At 42.8% G+C, this 21,642-nt stretch overlaps 1 long non-coding RNA gene across 1 annotated transcript; it reads left to right on the top strand.

Moving 5' to 3' along the window:
• Positions 1-547: 547 nt before the first annotated feature.
• On the top strand, positions 548-8,823 carry LOC129039497 (uncharacterized). Its single transcript, XR_008503328.2, has 3 exons — positions 548-659; positions 3,868-3,983; positions 8,581-8,823. It is a non-coding gene; the product is annotated as an uncharacterized LOC129039497 (long non-coding RNA).
• Positions 8,824-21,642: the final 12,819 nt, after the last annotated feature.

A 21,642-nucleotide genomic window follows, 5' to 3' on the forward strand; every position in this document is an offset into this window, starting at 1 on the left:
CTTCATCAGAGAGGATATCAACATGACCAATAAACATATGAAAAAAATGTATGGCAAGGAAATGCAAATTAAAACTCCAACGAGAGGAAAAAAAAAAAAGGAAACTCCAGTGAGATTCCACCAAACACACACCAGAATGGCCAACATGAAAAAAACTGTTGGTAAAGATGTAAAGTCACTGGGACACTAATACCCTGCTGGTCAGAATGGCAACTGGAGCAACTGCTTTGGAAACTTCTGACAGTAGCTACTAAACTTGAATACAAGAATATCCTATGATTCAGCAAGTCAACTCCTGGATTTACATTACAAATATGCACCAAAAGAATGTATCTCCAAGAAAGCTCAGAGAAGCATTCATTGAGCAAATAATAAATATAATTATATTCACTATAATTACCTAAACATTATAAATATAAATATTACGTTGTTTTCATTATCGCCCCAAAATGAAAAAAAACTCCATGCATTCATCAACAACAGAATGGATAAATAAACTGTGCTATATTCATGTAATGGAATACTACATTGTGATGAAAAGGAACAAACTACTGTTACTATGACATGGGGGGATCTCTCAAACGTGACATTGGACAAAAGAGACCAGGCACAGAATAGTACACATTATACAATTCCATTTATATGAAGTTCAAAAACAGGTAAAACTTACTCCTATGGTGCTAGAAATAAGGATCGTAGTGTCATTTTGGGGATGGGTGGGGGTTGAATTGGAGGGGCACACGCAGGGTTCTTGGGGTACTGATAATATTCTATCTTCTAATCTGGGATGGATTACACAGGAATGTTCACTTTGTGAAAATTCACTGAGCTGTGTGTTTAGTATTTGTGTACTTTTCTATAGTATATACCTCAATTAAAAATCTACCTAAAATTGGTGCACAACAATGTGAATGTACTTAACACTATTGAACTACAGTCTTAAAACTGTTAAAATGATCAATTGTATGTTACATGTATTTTATCAAAATTATAAAAAAATTTTTAAAAGAATGAACCAACTTCACTGATATCTTGATTCGACTTCTGGCCTCCAGGGTCATGAGATGCCGCCATATTTACTTCCAGTGAGTTCCCAAATCAGTATTTTTTAGGCTCAACTTAGATCCTTTTGTATGTAACATCTGCCACCAAAAGTAAATATTTTCTAACTGGAAAAAAATAAATTTAAATAAAGGAGTTTCCCTCCATACTCTAGTGCTAATAGGAAAAAATATGGCAGTCCATCAGAGCTCACCAAGCTCGGTGATTGGATCAACTCTGCCAGAGTGTGAAATCAAGCAAGTAGACTTAAAATCTCAGCTTCTCCCTCCCTCTGTGCCTACAGGCCCCTGGAGGGAAGTTCAGCTGGACAAAGTTCACAGGCCTGGGGATGCCTACTGAGACAAAGCCCTTGCCAGCTGTTGTTTTCCTCACCCTCATAGTGTAGGAACTGAAGCCAGGGCTGACCTCAGCAGCTGTCCCCACAGATCATGTCTAGAGCACACTAAAGGGTTGGACCAACCCCAGATCACAGACAGCTCCACAAGGTCACAGTTCCAGCCCTGCTACTGACCTCGCCAGCAGCATTCTTTAGAGCACTCAGCATTGTTTGCAAGAAGTTTGTCTAAAATTTGTCGTGTAACCATGCTCATCAAACATCTCGTCCATCCATCCATCCACGCATTTATTCACCCAACAAATATTTGTTGAGTATATGTTTGAGGCCCTCTCCTTGGTTCTGCCAGAGAAAGCTCTAGCCTCCACGAGACTGTCTTATATTTTTAGAGGTGTCAAAGCTTCAATCTGAAGGACAATATAAGATATGGATATCCTCTGGACGGAATTGACAGGACACATACAAAAAATAGACTTCTGTACCTTTCCCTTGGATGTTCCATCCTCCTCCCTAACCACTGCTTGTGTCTGCTTTCAGCATGTGAAGTAGGCAGGAGGAGCAGAGAGCAGAGGAGGCTTAATTTCAGCCCTCACTTGGATCAGTGGGTGCAGTAAAACCTGCCCTCTTACTTAGGATAATAGGCACTCTTGGGATTCACTGTATGTAAGTGACCTCCAAACCAGCTGTTTTCTGGGAAATAAACTATGGCTGACACTCCTTCATCCCCCTTCTTTGGAGCAGAATCCTGATTTTGTGAAGCTATCTATCCTCCTATCTGCCTGTGTGTCAGGGAAGACCCCAGCTCAGAGGGCTGATCCTGAGAGGTCTAAGCCGATGGTGGCTTTCTCCTCTCCCTCTGCCAGTGGCTGGTCTAGGCGTGGGTCCATGATGAGCAAACTCCAGCCTGACGCCTGAGAGGAGTGCTGCTGGGGGCTTCTGGGAACGTTTACTGTCTCAGACACAGCTTGTTTGTGGCTCCATGATGCCTGGGTTGCTGCAGCCCAACTTACCACCAGCCTGGTATAAAGCCCTCACGGGGTGGCTGGGCAGGAAGAACCTGGTCCGTTCTGACATAATCGAACCACTGAATGAACCAAATCCAGAGACCCACCCGAGCCTCTTGTGATGGGAGAGAACCCATTTCCTTATTAGATAAACCTATTTGAGACAGAGTTTTCTCAAGGCATGTCAACTGACACAGAGACTCTACAAGCAAGATTAGAAATACCCTTGTAATTAATTGTTCAGTGAAATCAAGCCAAGAAGGGAGACGGAGGTTCCATAAAATCTGGTTTGAGTCACTGGTCCACTAGCTTTCCTGTTTGCACCAAGCATCAACAGGGGGAATGAATGCCAGATACATTGGAACACAACATGTCTGTTTAAAAAGGGGCCACAGAATACATACACTAATAAACCTGGATTAAATTGGTCACTGTTTAAATGATTTTCTCTTCCTGGATCTTTTTCTGCTCAAGAATCAAATTTCTCAACTTGCTATCCCTCCTTTAAAGCCCCTTTAAAGAAAATGGAAATAATTCTTAACAGCTGTTGGAGGTAGAACACATGCCACATGCATCCAGGGAAGCATTCTGCCCTCATCCCAACCTCAGCCAGAGAAACAGCTACGAGGAATTCTCCCCCAGCCTTAGCTTCTGACATTCTGACTCAGCAAGGCTTGTCTGGGGGCCTGGAATCTATATTTTTAACAAGTTCCCAGGTGATACTGAGGTGGGTAATCCAGGGACCTTGCTTTGGGGAAGGTTGATCTGACACACCCAGCACCAGTACTAGCTTTCTCCGGAGTGGCCTGTGGCAGAGGAAAGAAGGAGCACTAAAGTCATGGTCTGCTGGCCCTGAGCCTCTGCATCTCAGTTTCTTCACATGGAAAATAGGACTAACAACACTCAGTCCCCCCTGCTGTCATGAGGATGGAACACTCAAGAACTGCACAATGCGGCTCAGCCTCACGCTTTGTTTGCTGATCAGTTTTGATTTTGCAGGGCTCCTCAGGACCACAGCCCTGTCCCTTCTTCCAGTCTATATCAGCATCTGATCTCTCAGGGTGGGTCCAGGTCTTCTTTAATAAATCCATCCAGCTGAGCTTTCCATCCACTAGCAAGAAGAGACGCTCCCTCCTGCTCACCTTCTGTTTGGTGCCTACCTGCAAGTCCTCCCGGGTCAGTTAAAGCTGCCCTATGTTTATGAGCATTGCTCCCTGGAAGCCAAAGTTTCACAATAATTAAAGTTAGGAAAGGGGACTCTCCTATTTAAGGACTAGCATGCCAGCCTCTTCCCCCTTCATAGGAAAGAAGAAGGAAAGGAAGGGAATTGGCAAAAATCAACCTCCAGCTGACTCCCAGGCAATCCATTTATCCAACACAGATTTATCCAACACTTATGCACCAGACACTGGCAAGCACTGAGTTTGTCCCTGGCCCATGTCACCTTCACCATCCTTTATCTTGTAGGAACACATTGAGAGCCAGAGTCTGCAAGAGAATGAGGCAACAGTTGACTTTTCTTCAACCTGAATTTCACCTCCTCCTCCCTTCCTGTGATCCTCTCTTCAGCTTCCAGGCACCAGGTGAGTGCCCTGGTGCTGTCTCTGGTTGCACAGAGGCCAGTTTGGGACTTTACTCTGTCTTGCCCTTCCTCGAGGGACCTGTGCCATGGGGGCACACTCAGGGTTAGGGATAGCCGCCCAGTCTTCCCAGCCCCAGCACCCTGTGCTTTGCAATCTGTGGTGAGATCCACCAAGGAATGTGCTGCTCAAAGAGCTGAAGACAGAACTCATTTGAAGCTTGCAAATGCCTTAGTCTTTAAAGAATTCACTAGAGCCAATGCAAGGCTGTCCCTATCCAGCCTGTGTGCTCCATCCTGGTCTCATGAGTAGACCTGGGGACAGTATCATGGGTCTGCACAAACATCCTTCTCCTCATCTCATCTGTCATGATGCTCAAGGCAGATGGGGGAAAGAAGAGACCCCTGTGTGTGGCCCCAGTTGATGCTGCTTGGCCTGCATTTCTCTCTAGTCTCCAAGACAGGAAGGAAAATAAGTTTTGTCCTAGTGAAAATTCTCTATGTAGAGAGAATCCCGACATTGCTCCTAGCCCCCTCCTCCCCAGGCAACCTATGTTCTCAGCCTGTCTGGGACAGCATGATCCCCTATCCCTGTAATCTCCCTGGTGCCCTTCCTGTTCCTCTTTGATATCTTCAGGTTTTGGTCATGTTCAAAACTGGATATTGTGGATACATAGGGTCTAATTCATGCCCAAAGGAACAGGATGACTTCCAACCAATGGCTTGTCACAATACGCTTCTTCTAATATGTCTTGGGATTCAGCTGATCTGTGAACACAGAGCCCAATTAAAACCCTCTGTAGCTGCAGCAAACATGCCAGGAAAGGAGCTAGTCACGGATCCTGGAGCTCTGGGGAATTTCTTCTAGATACAGAGCTTTGGGGAGCAGGCTAGAGGAAGCCACTGAGGCCCACACACAGCCTCTGCTCTTGGGAGAGCCCTGAAGGGCCATGAGATACACTGAAGGAGATGATACCATGGTCACGCAAGGCTCCAGCCCAGGCTGACCCCCATGGCTTCTTTGGCACACTCCATTCCCAGCCACATCAGGGCAGTCCCCATCCTCAGAGAAGGCTACACAACTTGACACTTTCTGTGCCTGGGTCTGTGCTAGCCCTTTAGCCTGGGGTACCACCCACTCCACCCTCCAATGATTAAACCCCTCTTTCCCTTCAAGGTACTGTAAACCCTCCTTTTCTGATGCCCCTGGGGCTCCTCCCATTGCAGTCCTATGGCATGTTACTTGCGTGTTGCTGAATAAATCCTGATCCTGGTTTGGGATTCAGTAGTAGTTTCCACGACCCTCTCTCCCAGTGAACAATTTTGCCACTCTCCTCAAGGGGAGGGAATCTTCATTTACAAATTGCCTGGCGCACAGAAGTCACGGTACTGGTTGTTTTGCATAAGAATTCCATTTAATCCTCATTGCTCACTTCATTAGGCAGGTATTGATATACCCATTTTACAGAGGAGCTTCACCAAGTAAAGGCAGAGGGCTAGAATTAAGATTTAAACTTCAGTCTGACTCCACAGCCCATGCTCTTGCAATGACCATGTTATGAATCTTATCTTAATCTTTGTTTGGTCTTATTGTCTGGCACAGTGCCTTGTACGTAAACAATTCTCAATAAATATTTGCAGAGTGCAATGTGTCACCTTGGAGTGTTGAAGGTAAGCAAACCAGCGTCTCGAGTAAGTTAGACTTTGGCATAACTTTCTGAAAGGGACACTTACCCCTTAAAAGATGAATATTAAAAGAAATAATAAATGAATCTGGAATTAGTGGAAGGCAAAGATGTTTCCTGGCACCCCTCTCTGTCTTTTTCCTGCCACCTTTAATCTACATCAGAAAAACTGGGTCCAGCTGGTCAGAAAGCAACAGTGTTCATGGCCGTCGCAGGTGACAGTGTCCCGCCCTGCCTTTGCGGGAGCCCCGCCTGGGGTTACGTCTGACATCTCCTTCTTCAGGATTCTCCACTGAGTGTGTTCCAGGCTCTCATTCTGTCAGAATGTAAGACCAGGATCTCCACCCCAGATGGAGACAGGTGTGCCCCCTCCCTCTGCCACCCAAAGATGCTGAGCTGCTTGCAATGGGAAGACTGAGTTCCTTCCCCCTGACCTCAGCACTGGCACACACCCAGCAGCCTCTTCCCAGAGCGCATCTCCTTCTGTGGGAGCAGGATGGCTACAGAAGGTCACCGCCTATTTGTAGCTGCTCCGTTTCCAGCCAGAGATGCCTGCAGCTGCCGCTGACCACCCCGCCGACCCTGTTTCTGTATGTCATATGGTGGCTGGCAGCCGAGGGCCCTCTCCAAGTCCATCCACTTAGGATTTCCTCCTCAGTCAAACTCAGAGGCTTTGCCCAACTGCATGGGTGTCACGTGGAGTGAGCAAGTGTCACCTCCAGGCTCCCCCAAGGACTCTGCACGTCCTGTAAGCATCCTCCAACTAGCCCATTGCAGAGAGTCCTTAACTCCAGTTACTTTCCCCAGAGCCGCTCTGCGGATGCAAAGGGCTGGTGCTTTCATTTGTTCATTCATTCATTCAGCCATTCCTGACGTTTACTCATTCACTGCCAATCCCACACGCCTCTATGCTGCTCTCTTCCACAAGCATTTGGCTCTTCATTTCAGAATTTCCGCTGAGTCATAGCTGGAGCAGGCAGTGAGGGTGTCCCTTCAGCTCTCTAAATTTACCTCCCTGAGCTTGGTTTCCCATAGTGGCCAGTTGACCTTGATCAGATTGACTTCAGAGAAGCCAGCTGTAATTAGGCAGAGGCAGAAAGCTCCAAGGAGGAAGGTGCCTCAGGTCAGATGCGCCCCTCTGGGCCTGTGGCCAGAGCAGTTGGCCTCAGTGTGTGTCTCCTCCCGTCCTGGCACTGCCCATGGCAGGGCTCTGAGTACATGCCTGGCCCTGCAGCCGCATGGAGGCGTGACATGTGACCATGACTTTCGGCTGGAGGTGGGGGTCATGTGCACGTGGCCTGGGGCTTAGCTCTGACCCTGCTACTCACTCAGAATTCTCCTCTGAGTTTGGAGGTCTGTGAGCAAAATGAAAAAACACAGAATTCTGTTATTCTGTTCCTCGTAGTGTAAGCATTCTTTTTCTTGGGTTCTTTTTTAGGAACAGAACAAAATTAAAAGTAAAGGGAGCCAAAAGCAGCAACACCCAGGGCTGAAGCGTAGGACTGAAGGAATGCATTTAGAAACACGTGTGACCATCGCTGCCATGGCTGTGTGACTATAGGCCAGTTGTTTAACTTCTCTGGGCTTTGTGCTGCTCATGAGACCCAAGGGCACTGTTGTAAGACATCTGTGTGCATGTGTGTGTGCGTGTGCATATTCCTTGAATGTTCTATTTTTCTGTGTCTGCTTACTCTAGCAATAGGGAGAGCACCCAAAATGCTAAATAACAGCAAATGCCACAAAATGGATGGCACGGTGGCATTGCACTCGAGGAGCCCAGGTTGCTATTATTTTCTGTTTTTCCAGAAGGTTAACAGGAAACACAGAGTTCTATTGTGAGGCAAACCTTCTCCTTTTCCAATGGGGCAAATGTTCCAGGCACACACCCAGCTGAACGACATCGACCATCCTTGCCTTTGGTCATTGAGATGCTGGCACCTTTTGGAAAACTTCCCAGAATTGTTTTTCTCTAGCTGCTCCACAGCGTAGGGGAAGAAGAGGTGGCTGGGTTTTGTTACTCAGCCATCAACAAAAATGAAGACACTGGGGGAGTCTTCCCAAATAAATGACTCCTGCTTTCCAGGGAGACACATTATTTGAGATAAACACACTAAATTTTGCTGGTTGACTGTCTCCATCTGAATCTATGTACCAAGAATATGACAAAGTCAAGGCAGGTGTATGTAGAATAAAAAACATAAACGGGGGATGCTGAAACGTTGGAATATGCGTATTGGATATCCTGTGTTAAGTCAAGTTTGCTTCTGAACGCCAACAAGCAGGACAACAGTATGGTAAATACAGAACTTGCCAAGAAGCACAATGTGTCCCACAGATACTATTTCATTCTTCACAGACCAGTGAGTCCTCAGCTGAGGGTGGGGACAAGGAGGGCAGCACGTGACAGTCCCTTGGAAGTTTTTCAAATCCCATACACACACTCATGCTTCTCCTTCCCACCCTTCTGTAGAGATTTCAGCATGCCGCCCCCTTTGAGAAGTGCTGTGCTTTTTAGGGACGTTCTCCCAAAGATAGCCTGTGGTGCTTTCATGCTATTAATGGACCAGAGCATTAAAAATGAAATTCTGCTACTTCCTGCCAATCAAATTCTTCCCCGAGCCAAAACCCCAGCCCAGGTGATAGAGTCTTAGCACAACTCTCAAGGGTCACCAGTCTTTATGAACTTGATCCTTTTCATTTAGTTAAAAGAAATCATTTAAGCTTACAGCCAACTTTAAGTCATTGATAGTCATGGGAGACCAGAAGGTTATGGATAATTGATATCCACTGATAATCCCCAAGCCTCATTTGGATCAGTAATTTCAACTCTCCCTCCCTGAAAGCTCTTATTGGAGCTGCTAATAATGCAGCTACCCTGACTGGTTTGTGTTACCTCCTATCCTTGTATCATTCCAGCTCCCAGCAGAAGCGGAAAGTATTGAAAAGGCCCATGGGCAGACAGCCAGCAAAAAGAAGAAGCTGAAACATCCCACAGCAGGGAATTGCTATGTATGTAAGCCCCATTTCAAGAACAACTAATACAGAAAAATCCAAATCTTAAAACCTACAAATTAGTGCACGAGTACTACAACTGATGTGCCTTACAAACAGATTTTTACTTAATAAACAGACTCACTGTGAGATCTTTGGCCAATGGTTATTCCTTTGTATGGCTTCTTGAAATTCCCTGAGAAATTAAAGAAAGTGATGGACCCCTTTTCCAGAAAATTGTATTCACACATACAGACATAAAATTTTGCTTATAATTGCAGGGGTTTCACAGAACTACCAAGCAGCTTATAGATATAATGCAATATATTGAACCTAATGCAAACAATAGATAGATGTAGCCAGGCATGGTGTTTCATACCTGTAGACCCAGCTAATTGGGAGGCCAAGGCAGGAGAATCACTTGAGGCCAGGAGTTCAAGACCAGCCTGGGCAAGATAGTGAGACCCCATCTCAAAAAATCAATTATTTATTAATTAAGAAAAGAAATGTAATTCCTTTCTTCTATTAGATTATGACCTATAAGAAAGAACAGTAAACACTACAAATCTGACTGTATTATGGGTTATAATGAAAGACATACAGTGCACCAATATGATGTATACATAATTTAATTATATATATTTTATCAGGCAGAGTGGACAAGCATTAACCAAACCTGTCTGAGTTACTCTCAAGACTACTACTCTAGGTGGAGCCAAGATAGCCGACTAGAAACAGCGGCAATCAAAGGCTCCTATGAAAAAACCATAATTGGCACATGAATCCTTCATGGGCAACCAAGCTACCCAGGTTCTCTCATCAGAACTGACTAGGCACCTGACGTGATCCATGATAAGGAAGGAAGAGCAGTGGAGTATGGCAGCCACCTAAGAGCCACACGGGGCAGGGAAATTCCACCCCCAGCAAAGGGAGGCGGTGAGTGAGCGTGCTACCCAGCCGGGGAAACCGTGCTTTTTACACAGAACTGTGCAACCTACGGATCAGAAGATCCCACTGGCAAACCCATGCCACTGGGGCCTAGGGTCCCAAACTTGGAGCTGCGCAGATTCTCAACAGCCCCTCAGCTGGAATCTGCTTAAGCCTGCCAAGCTTCCGGGGGGAAGGGTGACCAACACCACAGCTGCAGCTGCCTGCTGCCTAAGCCATTTGAGCTCCTTGGGGTGGAGGCAGCAGCCAGCACTGGGACTCATAACTGCCTAACACACTAAGCTCCCTGAGCAGGGGAAGGGCGGAAGCCATTTCTATAGCTCCAGGCCGCACTTTTCCCCTGCTGGAGTCAGGGAAGCTCCACGGCTTGGTCCCCAAGAGGTGTCCCCCACAACCCAACACGCCAGCTGTGGCAGACTGTGGCCAGAGCACCTCTTCAGGCCTGACCCTGACACATCCTTCCTCACTGGGCAGGGCTTCCCTGCAGGAACTCCAACAACTCCAGCCAGAGGCTCAGGGACAGAACCGAGATCTCCCTGGGCCTGAGCCCCTAATGGGAGGGGTGGCCGCACCTCCAATACCAGGAGGAAAGGAAGATTTAGGCTAAATCTTCCTTTCCTCCTGGTAGTTCTGAGGAATCTGGACAGCCCAGACGAATGGGTTTCCCCAAAGCGAAGCACACTCCCTCCACCAAGGGACAGTCAAAATGCTTCGTTAAACCAGTCCTGTTTCCAGTGCCACCCAACTGGGTGAGACCCTCCAACAGGGGTTGCCAGAGAGCCTATACAGGAGTGATACTACTGGCATCAGATTGGTGCCCCTCAAGGTGAGAGGTCCCAGAAGAAGAAGCAGGGACCCATCTTTGCTGTTCTCCAGCCTCCTTGAGTGATATCTGTAGGCATGGGAGTGAACTAGATGAGTAGGGTCTGAAGTGAACCCCCAGCAAACAGCAGCAGCCCTATAGAAGGGGGATCTGACTATTGAAAGAAAAACAAACAAACAGAAAGCAACAACATCATCAACAACAAAAAGTCCCCACAAAAACCCCATCCAAAGATCAGCATCCTCAAAGAGCAAAACTAGACAAACATGCAGATGAGAAAGAATCAATGAAAAAACACTGAAAAACCCAAAAGGCCAGGGTGCCTCTTCTCTTTTAAATGATTGCAGTGCCTCTCCAGCAAGGGTGCAGAACTGGACAGAGGATGAGATGGACGAATTGACAAAAGTAGGCTTCAGGAGATGGGCAATGAAAAACTCTGCTGAGCTAAAGAAGCATGATCTAACCCAATGCAAAGAAGATAAGAACCTTGATAAAAGGTTAGAAGAGCTGCTAACTAGAATAATCAGTTTAGAGAGGAAGATAAATTACTTGATTGAGCTGAAAAACACGTCACGAGAACTTTGTGAGACATATACAAGTATCAATAGCCAAATCAACCAAGGGGAAGAAAGGATATCAGAGTTTGAAGACCACTTTGCTGAAAGAAGGCATGCAGACAAGATTACAGAGAAAAGAATGCAAAGGAATGAATAAAGCCTCCAAGAAATATGGGACTTGGTAAAAAGACTGAACCTACAATTGACTGGAGTACCTGAAGGAGATGGGGAGAATGGAAACAAGCTGGAAAACACACTTCAGGATATTTTCCAGGGGAACTTCCCCAACCTAGCAAGACAAGCCAACATGCAAATTCAGGAAATACAGAGAACACCACAAAGATACTCCATGAGAAGACAAATTCCAAGACACATAATCATCAGATTGTCCAAGGTCAAAATGAAGGAAAAAAATGTTAAGGGCAGCCAGAGAGAAAGGACAGATGTCCTACAAAGGGAAGCCCATCAGACTAACAGCAAACCTCTCAACAGAAACTCTGCAAGCCAGAAGAGAGTGGGAGCCAAAATTCAACATCCTTAATGAAAAGAATTTTCTACTTTTTTTTTATTATTATTATACTTTAAGTTTTAGGGTACAGGTGCACAATGTGCAGGTTAGTTACATATGTATACATGTGCCATGCTGGTGTGCTGCACCCATTAACTCGCCATTTAGCATTAGGCATATCTCCTAATGCTATCCCTCCCCCCTCCCCCCACCCCACAGCAGTCCCCAGAGTGTGATGTTCCCCTTCCTGTGTCCATGTGTTCTCATTGTTCAATTCCCATCTATGAGTGAGAACATGCGGTGTTTGGTTTTTTGTTCTTGCGATAGTTTACTGAGAATGATGATTTCCAATTTCATCCATGTCCCTACAAAGGACATGAACTCATCATTTTTTATGGCTGCATAGTATTCCATGGTGTATATGTGCCACATTTTCTTAATCCAGTCTATCATTGTTGGGCATTTGGGTTGGTTCCAAGTCTTTGCTATTGTGAATAGTGCCGCAATAAACATACGTGTGCATGTGTCTTTATAGCAGCATGATTTATAGTCCTTTGGGTATATACCCAGTAATGGGATGGCTGGGTCAAATGGTATTTCTAGTTCTAGATCTCTGAGGAATCGCCACACTGACTTCCACAATGGTTGAACTAGTTTACAGTCCCACCAACAGTGTAAAAGTGTTCCTAACGAAAAGAATTTTCAACCCAGAATTTCATATGCAGCCAAACTAAGCCTCATAAGTGAAGGAGAAATAAAATCCTTTCTAAACAAGCAAATGCTGAGGGATTTCATTACCACCAGGCCTGCCTTGTGAGAGCTCCTGAAAGAAGTACTAAATATGGAAAGGAAAAACCAGTACCAGCCACTGCAAAAACACACCAAAAAAATAAAGACCAATGACACTATGAAGAAACTGTATCAACTAGTATGCAAAATAACCAGCTAGCATCATGATGACTGGATCAAATTCCCACATAACAATACTAATCTTAAATGTAAATGAGCTAAATGCCCCATTTAAAAGACACAGACTGGCAAATTGGATAAGAGTCAAGACCCATTGGTGTGCTGTATTCAGGAGACCCATCTCACATGCAGAGACACACATAGTCTCAAAATAAAGGGAAATGAAAGCAAATGAAAGCAAAAAAGGGAAGTGAAAGCATACCAAGCAAATGAAAGCAAAATAAAGCAGGGGTTGCAATCTTAGTCTCTGACAAAACAGACTTTAAACCCACAAAGATCAGAAAAGACAAAGAAGGGCATTACATAATGGTAAAGGGAACAATTCAACAAGAAGAGCCAACTATTCTAAATATATATGTACCCAATACAGGAGCACCCAGATTCATAAAACAAGTGCTTAGAGACCTACAAAAGACTTAGACTCCCACACAATAATAGTGGGAGACATTAACACCCCACTGTCAATATTAGACAGAATGAGACAGAAAATTAACAAGGATATCCAGGACTTGAACTCAGTTCTGGACCAAGCAGACCTAATAGACCTAATAGACATCTACAGAACTCTCCACCCCAATATATATTCTTCTTAGTTCCACATGGCACTTATTCTAAAATCAACCACATAATTGGAAGTAAAACACTACTTGAGCAAGACTCCATCTCAAAAAAAAAAAAAAAAAAGAAAAAAGAAAAGAAAAACTGACCTGCAATCATAACAAACAGTCTCTCAGACCACAGTGCAATCAAATTAGGACACAGGATTAAGAAACTCACTCAAAACCACACAATTACGTGGAAATTTAACAACCTGCTCCTGAATGACTACTGGGTAAATAATGAAATTAAGGCAGAAATCAAGAAGTTCTTTGAAACCATTGAGAATGAAGAGACAACATACTAGAATCTCTGGAACACAGCTAAAGCAGTGTTGGGAGGGAAATTTATAGCACTAAATGCCCATGTTAGAAAGCCAAAAAGATCTCAAATTGACACCCTAACATCAGAATTAAAAGAGCTAGAGAGGCAAGAGCAAACTAATCCAAAAGCTAGCAGAAGACAAGAAATAACTAAGATCAGAGCAGAACTGAAGCAAATAGAGACACAAAAACACCTCCAAAAAAAAATCAATGAATCCAGGAGCTGATTTTTTGACAAAATTAACAAAATAAGTAGACCACTAGTTAGACTAATAAAGAAGAAAAGAGAGAAGAATCAAATAGACACAATAAAAAATGATAAAGGAGATATCACCACTGACCCCACAGAAATACAAACTACCATCAGAAAATACTATAAACACTTCTATGCAAATAAACTAGAAAATCTAGAAAAAATTGATAAATTCCTGGACACATACACCCTTCCAAGACTAAACCAGGAAGAAGTTGAATCACTGAATATACCAATAACAAGTTCTGAAATTGAGGCAGTAATTAATAGCCTACCAACAACAACAACATTCTCCTGCCTGTGGATCTGAGGCAGGAGAATGGTGTGAACCCGGGAGGCAGAGCTTGCAGTAAGCCGAGATCGCGCCACTGCACTCCAGCCTGGAGAGCAAGACTCCATCTCTAAATAAATAAATAAATAAATAAATAAATAAGACATTTATACAGCCAAAAAAACACATGAAAAAAAAGCTTAACATCACTGATCATTAGAGAAATGCAAATCGAAACCACGATGAGATACCATCGCATGCCTGTCAGAATGGCAATTATTAAAAAGTCAAGAGACAATAGATTCTGGCGAAGCTGTGGAGAAAAGGAACGCTTTTACACTGTTGGTGGGAGTGTAAATTAGTTTAACCATTGTGGAAAACAGTATGGCGGTTCCTTAAGGATCTAGAACCAGAAATACCATTTGACCCAGCAATCCCATTACTGTGTATATATCCAAAGGAATATAAATCATTCTACTATAAAGACACATGCACACGTATGTTTATTGCAGCAGTATTTACAATAGCAAAGTCATGGAACCAACCCAAATGCCCATCAATGATAGACTGGATAAAGAAAATGTGGTACATATACACCATGGAATACTTCACAGTCATGAAAAAAGGCATGAGATCATGTCCTTTGCAGGGACATGGATGAAGCTGGAAGTCATCATCCTCAGCAAACTAACACAGGAACAGAAAATCAAACACCGCATGATCTCACTCATAAATGGGAGTTGAACAGTAAGAACACATGGACACAGAGAGGGGATAATCACACACCAGGGCCTGTTAGGGGTGTGGGGAGAGGAGAGGGAACTTAGGGGATGGGTCAACAGGTGCAGCAAACCACCATGGCACACATATACCTATGTAACAAACCTGTACATTCTGCACATGCATCCCAGAACTTAAAATAAATTTTAAAAAGACTATACTCTAATACTCTTATAAAACATTACTTCAAAACATACACATCTGTTATTAATATCTACCATCTATTGGGAACTTCTACATAGCTGCATATTCAGAGGGCAGAGTAAGAATCAGTTATTTCTAACAAGGACAGGGTTGTCAGGAATGACATCACAAAGAAGCTGACATTTAACTGGAGCCCTGAGTGTGATTTTTTAAATAACTCAATAGCCCGAAAGACATAACATTAATGTGTTAGGAATCACAACCCATGGAAGGTGAACCAGCAGTAAATACTGTACCTTTCCGGAATCAAGAGTCATTGGCATTTATAGAAAGGTAGGAGCACATCAAATGCATAGATAATAGGTCTATTTGAAAGCCATTTTCTCTTGCCTTTCCTCATTTCCTCATAATTTTATCTAAAGAAATGTGTGGCCTCTACAAAATGGGCCCTTGTAAACCCCCTCTGAAAGGTCTGTTGGCTCTCCAGACCTTGGGTGGCAACAGTCTTTCCCAATAACAGGAGATTGAAATGAACATGTGTAAACCATCAAACTCCAACCCTGGCATGGGGAGAGAGGATTGTGTTGTGCCAGAAGCAGCTGAAGTTTTACAGATAGGATTCCCAGGTCAGAAGAGCCAAAGATGGAGATTTCAACTTTGCAAAAGCTGATACTAGACAAATTCAGCATTTATGGTGCTTTGAATAGAGTAGCCTTGCAAAAATTATTTCTTGAATGAATGAAAACTGGAACTGAAAAAGAATTCCAGAAGATAACAATGGAAAGTAGAATGACTTAGTCATATGTCTCTCTTTTTTTTAATTGAAAATTCATCATGAATATTTAGGCCTATTTTTTTTTTAACATTAAATCTGCTTTAAATTAGAGCTGCTTTTTTTTTTTTTTTAAATAAAATCTGAGCTAAGACTTTTGTAAAAAGGCTGGGGGCTACTCTGGTTAAAGCACAGTAGTACAGCTGGGGTGGGGGAAAGCAGGACCCATCCCTCAGCCCTCCGTCAATGTTCTCTTATCTTTAAAAACTAACCACTCCCAGCATGGCCCACAGAGCAGCAGCAGCAGCAGCATCTCCTGGGAGTGTGTGAGAAATGCAGCATCTCAGACCTCACCCCAGACCTCCTGAGTCAGAGTCTGTATTTTTGACAGATCTAGGGTGACTCAAATAAATATAAAAATTTGAAAAGCTCTGTTCTCAAGAACTTTCATCCTTGGAGATGTGCAGTGTTTATAAATGAAAAGATGAACTCTTGGTTGGGGTTATTTTCATTTTAAGATGGAAATAAATTACAGGTAAAATTATTTTCTCAGGAAGTTTATGCAAGGAGAGACCTCATTATCAAGCAGCCTCTGCCTAAGATCTGGGCAGGTCAGGTCACCTGCATTCCACTCGGGCCCTACTGACCTTCTGAGGAGCCATGACACCTTGCTTCTGGCTGTCATGTGCTGTGCTGGGCTCTGCCTTGAGGGATCCCATCCTCTTCCCTGCAATCACAGAGCCCACTTCAGAAGCAGCAGTCCCCCACCTTCCTCCAGGCCCACCTTCCTCCAGGTATAGTGGACAACCACTACAGGACCTTGACAGGATGTGCATGTCCCTGTCACCAATGAATTTCTCAATGTCTCTGGGCCATCTTTGGGACGTAGTTAGGAGGCTGGTGAGGAGGTCATACTTAATAAATCCACTCTAATAGTCCCATCTCCCTACGTGGGTGTATGCTTCTCTTACAGCATCATATTGTGAACCCAAAAGTATCTGAGACAGGTCTCAATCAATTTAGAAAGTTTATTTTGCCAAGGTTAAGGACACACCCTTCTGGTAAGGCACTGAGAGGTGAAGCCAGCTGGACTTCCTGGGTCGAGTGGGGACTTGGAGAACTTTTCTGTCTTACAAGAGGATTGTAAAATGCACCAATCAGCACTCTGTAGCTAAGATTGTAAAACGCACCAATCAGTGCTCTGTAGCTAGCAAGGGGATTGTAAAATGCACCAATCAGCGCTCTGTAAGAATGCACCAATCAGGGCTCTGTAGCTAGCAAGAGGATTGTAAAATGCACCAATCAGCGCTCTGTAAAAAACGCATCAATCAGCACTCTGTAGCTATCAAGAAGACTGTAAAATGTACCAATCAGCATTCTGTAAAATGCACCAATCAGCAGGATTCTAAAAGTAGCCAATCACAGGGAGGATTGAAAAAAGGGCACCCTGATAGGACAAAAATGGAACCTGGGAAGGGACAAATAAAGGAATAAAAGCTGGCCACCCCAGCCAGCCATGGGAACCTGCTAGGGTCCCCTTCCACGCTGTGGAAGCTTTGTTCTTTCACTCTTCACAATAAACCTTGCTACTGCTCACTCTTGGGTTCATGCCATCTTTAAGAGCTGTAACACTCATTACGAAGGTCCGCGGCTTCATTCTTGAAGTCAGTGAGACCACGAACCCACCAGAAGGAACCAACTCTGGACACAGTACCATGACCTAGCCAAGTTGACACACAAAGTTAAGCATCACAACCACTTTGACTGAACTGTTTTTCTACACTTAGTTAAGACGCACTTTGTTCTCCCTTAAGGAAACTTGGAAAACTTGCTAGTGGTCAAGCAACAAACCATCACTCCAAGTGGTTAATCTGATTGATTTTATATTGGATCTTATTGACTTCAGTTTTCAGACTTGACTCCCAAATTTTCCTTGATGTGCCTTCTTTGGGGCGTGTGTCTGCCATGCAGACTACACTGAACATGAGATGGGTGAGTGTAGAAGCTAAGAGCCTGGACTCAAGAGTCAGACCTGGCTTTGAATCTCAGTTCTGCCATGTACATGCTCTGTGATTGCAGGAGGTCATTTAGCCTCTCTGAGCCTGTTTCCAGGCAACGAAATAGGGGAATTATAGCATCTTAAAGATGCTGTGAAAAGTTGATAGCATTACACATATTACTTATATTTATTGAGCACCTACTCTGAGCCAAGCACAGTGGGAGGCCCTGGCAAAGGAGTGGCAAAACAAGAACAGAGGTCTATGCGTGGGAGCCAACAGCCAGCAGCAGAGCTCACATGTAAAACACTTGGCACAATCCCAGACTCATGGTTAGTTGTGGCTGTTATTATTTACTGCTGAGAGTCATTGATTACCAATGAAGTCCCTCCTTTCAACAGGCAAAAAACCCCTGTACACTTCCAGAGAAGAGCAAAGAAGCGAAGAAATATTGTCAGCATGCACAGTCCATAGTCATTCAGACCCGACTATGGCCCCTCATGGCTCACAGAGAAACAAAGGTATTGTCCATTCCAGCAGATAAGCTTTAATTTGATGAAAAGGGGAATGCAGTCATTCTTGGGGAGGAGTACCTATCATTAGCATCTGTTGTGTTCCTTCTCTTATGTAATTGGGATTTGGGGCATCAAAACCAGGACCCACAATCTGAACACATTTGGTAGAACAATGGGCAGGGGCTGTATGAAATTGGTTTTACCCAGTGAATCCATGATTTGTTGCCACTAAAGGAACAGGCTGCACTTCCAGGTCATCTTGAAAAACCTGCCAAATTCTTTTGCAGGGTCACTCCCCCAGCATGAACTTTCTACCTTTTATGTCTTGCCTGTGTTATACACCTCAACCACCCCATATCCTCAGAGATGCCCAAGGCCAAATCCCCAGAACCTCTGAATATGTTACTTACATGGCAAAAAGGAATTAAACATGCAGCTGAGGTTGATGTGGCTGATCAGCAAACGGGGCAGTTGGTCCCATGTAATTATCCAGGTGATCCCAGTGTAATCACAAGCATCCTTAAGTATATTCTTATACTTAAGATATAAGCATCTTATAAGAGGGAGGCAGAAGTGTCAGGACCAAAACCTTGGCATTGTAGGAAGACTCAACTGGCCATTCTGACTTTAAAGATGGGGGAGAGGGATGGGATCATGTGCCAAGGAATGTGAGTGGCCTTGAAAAGCTGGAAAAGGCAGGGAAATGCATTCTCTCCTAGAGTCCTCGGTAACAGTAACTATTACACTTTCTTGTGTATCCTGCTATACATGTGCATGTATACATATATAAAACGTGTGGATAAAGCTGACTTTTCAACAGATCAATAGAATTTAGAAGATAATGAAATGACATCCTTAATGCTAAAAGCAAATGACTGTCAGCCTGGAATCCAATACCCAGTGGGAATATCCTTCAAAATAAAGGCAAACGTTGTTATGTACTAGCTAGGTAACCTTGAAAGATCTGTGGCAATCTCAGTTTTCTTATTTGTAAAGTGGAGATGGCCAATTCTACTTCCTTGGAACTGTTGTAAATATTTAGTGAAAAAATTATATAGAATATTAAATACAGTGCTTGGCACAAGTGATTGTTCAAAAATGATACTATATTAACATTTTCCCAATTAATAAATTAAAAACAAAGTAAAGATGTTTCAGACAAAAGCCAAAATAATTTGTCCCAAGCACACCAATTCAAAAAGGAATACTGAGGAAGTTTACCATGAATGAGGAAAAGTATCCTGAAGGGAGCATAATGATGTGGGAGGAATAAGAAACAATAGAATAAATAAGAGGATAAAACTGTTTAAAACAATAACAATCATGTCGTCTGTATTTGTCTCTGGCTGACATAACAAAGTACCACAGACTGGAGGGCTTAAACAACAGAAATCTACCTCACAGTTCTGGAAGCTGGAAGTCCAAAGTGTAGGTAGGGGTGGTTTTTCCTGAGGCCCCTCTCCTTGGTTTGCAGATGGTGTCCTCTCCCTGTGTTTTCACATGGTGTTCTCTCTGTGTGTGTCCGTGTCCTCATCTCCTCTCCTTACAAGGATACCAGTCATATAGGATTAGGGCCCAACCTAATGACCCATTTTTCCTTTACTACCTCTTTAAAGGCCATATCTCTAAATATAGTCACATTCTGAGATATTGGGGGTTAGGACTCCAACATGTAAATTCTTAGGGTGAGGGACACAGTTCAGTCTATAATAATGCCTTCAGGGGTTTAAAATATATACCAAATTAAGATATATGACTAAATAGTATTAAAGTTGGGAAAAGGATAAAAGGAGTTAAAATATTGTGAAGTTCTAGAGTTGTTCAGGAAGATTATTATAAAAGACTGATAATAAGATACAGATGGATGGTATACTCTCTAGGCCAATCACAAAGAGAATGATAGAGAAGGAAATAGAAATCATAAAAACATTAATTCAAAAGAAGCCAAGAAAGGAGAAGAAAAAGGAAATTTTAAAACATAGCAAATAGGAAACAAAGCGTAAATGATAAATTTAGATTTAAATATATTTGAAATCACATTAAATGTAAATTAAATAAATATTCCAATTAAAACACAATGATCATCAGATTGGATTTTTTAATAATAGCGACACTAAGCTGCTTACAGAAGAGACATCCTAATATATGGTTAGGTGTAAGAATCCGGAAAGTGTGAAAGTAAAATAATAGAAAATTATATACCCTTCAAATATCAACCAAATGAAAGTAAGTACAGCTATGCAATTATCTGACAAGTCGATCTTAATTGAGAAAGCATTACTAAAAATAAAGAGGTATATTTAATAATGATAAAAGGATCCATCTATTAGAAAGACATAACGATTCTAAATCTGAATGTACTTCAAAATATAGTTTTAAATCTGTAAATCAAAAATTAGAGAATTAAAAGAGGAAATATATAAATCTATAATCATAGTTAATTTAACATATGTCTTTTAGTAACTAATAGAACAAGGAAGCCCAACATCAATAATTATATAAAGAACTTGAAGGACATGATTAATAAGCTGTCGGCATAGTGACATATGTAGAATACTAAATTCTACAACCACAGTATATGTTATTTTCCAGTGCACTTGGAACAATCACCAAAACTGACCTGAGCCACAAAGTGAGTCTCTCAAAATTTTAGAGGATTGAAATAATAGAGAATGCATTCTCTGACCAGGATGGAATTAAAACATTTTTAAAAAGCAGAGATAGCTAGAAAATCACCAAGTTTCTTGGCCGGGCACGGTGGCTCACGCCTGTAATCCCAGTACTTTGGGAGGCCGAGGCGGGTACATCATGAGGTCAGGAGATCGAGACCACGTTGAAACCCTGTCTCTGTAAAAATATAAAAAATTAGCCGGGTGCGGTTGCGGGCACCTGTGGTCCCAGCTACTCGGGAGGCTGAGGCAGAAGAATGGCGTGAACCCGGGAGGTGGAGCTTGCGGTGAGCAGGGGTCGCGCCACTGCACTCCAGCCTGGGCGACAGAGTGAGACTCCGTCTCAAAAAAAAAAAAAAAAAAGAAGAAAGAAAATCACCAAGATTCCACATACAGTAAAGAATACATTCTAAAGAATCTATAGATCAAAGAGAAAAGCACCATATAACTTAGAAAATATTTTGAACTGATTAATGAAAATAGAACATGTCTAAATATATGGGGTATACCTAAAGCCATAATCAGAAGGATAAAGTGTTAAATGCATGTATTAGAGAAGAAGAAAGGTTGAAAAAGAATAATCTAAATGTTGATCTAGAAAAGTTAGAAAAAGAATAGCAAATGAAACCAAAATAAAGTACAAGGAAGGAAATAATTATAATAAGAGCAGAAATCCATGAAATAGAAAGCAAGCATACAGCAAAGAAACACAACAAAAGGAAAAATTGTTTGTTTGAAAAAAAGCTAATAAAATGGATAATCATTGGCAAAATGAGCTAAAAAAAGAGAATACATAAATTATCAATATTATGAAGAAAAGGGGATGTTATAAAAATGTCATACCAATAAATTTCAAAATAT

This window comes from Pongo pygmaeus, chromosome 5 (assembly GCF_028885625.2).
Source record: "Pongo pygmaeus isolate AG05252 chromosome 5, NHGRI_mPonPyg2-v2.0_pri, whole genome shotgun sequence".
Classification (NCBI taxonomy): Eukaryota; Metazoa; Chordata; class Mammalia; order Primates; family Hominidae; genus Pongo; species Pongo pygmaeus.